Raw genomic sequence first — 2,749 nt, 5'->3', positions numbered from 1 at the left:
AAAAAAAGAAGAGAGAAAGGGACAGAGGAGGAGGTGCCATAAAGAAATAAAATTAAAAAAAAGCTTTTGTACTTCATTCCTGCTATATAGAGTGCTTCTCTAGAAAGCTTAAATACATTGCTCGCACGCACCCCTSTCTTCCAGTGGAAAACTGCTGCACCGAAAAATACTCCTGTCTCAAAAAAGAATTATGAAATAGTCTTATTAGTTAGATTCATATTTCACCGTGCCATAAATTGATTTAATTCATTTAGGTTATGTATGACCACATAAATGCTGAAAGTAACCCAGGCTGGGTGTGTATGCCTTGATTTCATTTACCTGCTTCATCATACATTGCTGCTTATTTGCTGCCTTGCTCTGGGTGGAGTCCTGTGAGAACTGGTTCTTTCACAAACTTTTCAGTTCTGCTGCTTGTGAAATRTATGTAACTCATCATACAGACGCATTTACTTTCTAAATATACCTCTTGCCCTTTGTTATTCACCCTAACCCGGCAAGAACTTCCTTGATTTGTCAGACAGATAAYGTGATCCTGGTGTCTAATGGCTATTTCTCATGTTTACAAACTTTCCCAGACACCCTTTATGAGTCAGAGCCAGGTAGGAAGCACAGCCAGGTGCAGCTCTGCTGAGCTGCTGATGCCGGCCCTGCCAGCCAAAGGCACTGATTGGCACAAAGAAAACACAGAGCAGATGAAGAGGGATGTGGACTTTTATTGGGTAGAGGGGTTATCTATTAAGAGTGCTCAAATAGTTCTGCACAAATACATTTTATCAAGCACATTTCCCAGGCTTGTTTGCTTCACACTAAGGAATCTTTGAATGTTGGAAAAAATGCTGGAAGAGGGATGGCTGCTGGTGGTGTTTCACAGCTCCTTGTTTGTTGTGGTTTATTGGGTCATAAGATCAACAAGGAACCTTTCTCTCTATTGTCCAAGTAACTTTGATTACAAAAGGACTTGCTATGAGGAAATGAGCCCTAATGTTTGGGCAGAGATTGCTGAAATGACCAATTAGAATAATCTTTGCACAAAACCTCCTGTTTTGCATGAGTTACAGGAGATACCTGGCTAATTCCCACTCAGCAGAAGGATAAGAATTCAGTTTATAATAGGAAAATTTACAGATTTTCTGACTGACATTTAGACCTGCCCAGTGTATCTTCTGTTCCTGCCAGAAAAGTGGGAATAAGGTACAACTGAGCTTCAGGTGCAAAGGAAAGGAGCTTCTCACTGAGTTGACAGTACAATTTGTTTTGTTTATTCAATATATTCATCAGCTGGTAGGAGAGGGATGGAGCACYYCTCCTGTGAGGAAAGGATRARAGAAYTGGGATTGTTCAGCCTGGAGAAGAAAAGGCTCTGGSGTGCCCTAATTGTGGCCTTCCAGTGCCTGCAAGGAGCCCATAAGAAATAGGGAGAGAGACTATTTACAAGGGCCTGGTGTGACAGGGCAAGGGGTAATGGCTTCAAACTGACAGACAGCAGGTTTAGATTAGAGATAAGAACAAATTCTTTACTGTGAAGGTGGTGAGGTTCTAAATAGAAAACCTCTTGCTTGGAAAAACTGCACTATAAAACTTAACTACTTTGATAACTTCAGTTAAATACTTTTATTATTCATCTGCTGAAACATAGTTTTACTTCATTCATCAAAACACCCAAATAATGAATGAATATACTGTCATTCCGCCAGACTTTTTTTTGGGTTTGACCAGTCTGATATTATTTTGTCATTAATTTGCCCATTATTCTGTCTGTGAGCACCCATATTTCCTCTTCTCATTGGGTACTGAAGTAATATTGCAGTACATGTGCCCACACCCATGCTTTTGACTTGCTTAATTTCTTGCATCAGCTCCATGATGACTTTTCAGCAGAGTTCAGCTGTAGGCCATAACTTGCTATAATAATAATAAATTTCAGGGTCAGAAAGTTAGATGAGTGTGGAGCACAGGGCTTGACATTTTCAGTACTCAACACCAAAGTRCAAAGCCAGGGAGGAGACCTGTGATGGATTTGAAGCATGATTTATTGTGAAAGAGCAGGAGTGCAACTGAACACTTTGTATCAGTGGAGAGCATCTGTTCCTGGACAGTCTGGTGTAGGTGCCTGTGGACCAGAAGCTCTCTGATGTTGGCATCTTCTCCTGATTTTCATTGGTTTTTTTTTTTTTGTTTTTTTTTTTTTTTTTTTTTTTTTTTTTTTTTTTTTTTTTGTTTTTTTCTCCCAGTTATTAGAAAGGCTGATTTGGGAAGGCAGTGCTTTGTAAGAGCTCTGTCTCTGGTCAGAGCAGTAAATGTTGGTGTGGGCAGTTCATGAGAGGGAACAAATGAAATTAATCATGCAGCAAAATTATAACAGTGCAGCAATCAATGGAGGCACTTTGCATGTGCAGCTGTGCTGCTGAGAGCCCAGCTCTCCCCATCATTCATAAATGGTGTGGAARATTCCCCTCCAGCAGCTTATTGATTTAACAGCCCATAAATACACAAATATAGCACATTCTGGTGCTCTCAGCCCACCATCAGAGCAAGTTCAAGGACAAAAATCCCAGGTATTACCAGCTAGGTTACCTAGCTATATTCATTAGTAAACTTTGTTCTACTCAGCTTTGTGCAAGACCAAAGAATCAGTTGGAGAGGTCCAGGGCACAGTCACGGTCCAGATACATGACCACTGCCCATTGCACCAAACAACAGCAAATTCAGAGCAGCCTTTAATCCCTCTTGATAGGCACTGGTTTCT

The sequence above is a fragment of the Malurus melanocephalus genome, unplaced genomic scaffold (genome assembly GCF_030028575.1).
Source record: "Malurus melanocephalus ecotype Western Australia unplaced genomic scaffold, MMel_1.1 scaffold_95, whole genome shotgun sequence".
Classification (NCBI taxonomy): Eukaryota; Metazoa; Chordata; class Aves; order Passeriformes; family Maluridae; genus Malurus; species Malurus melanocephalus.
This window is presented reverse-complemented; position numbering follows the sequence as displayed.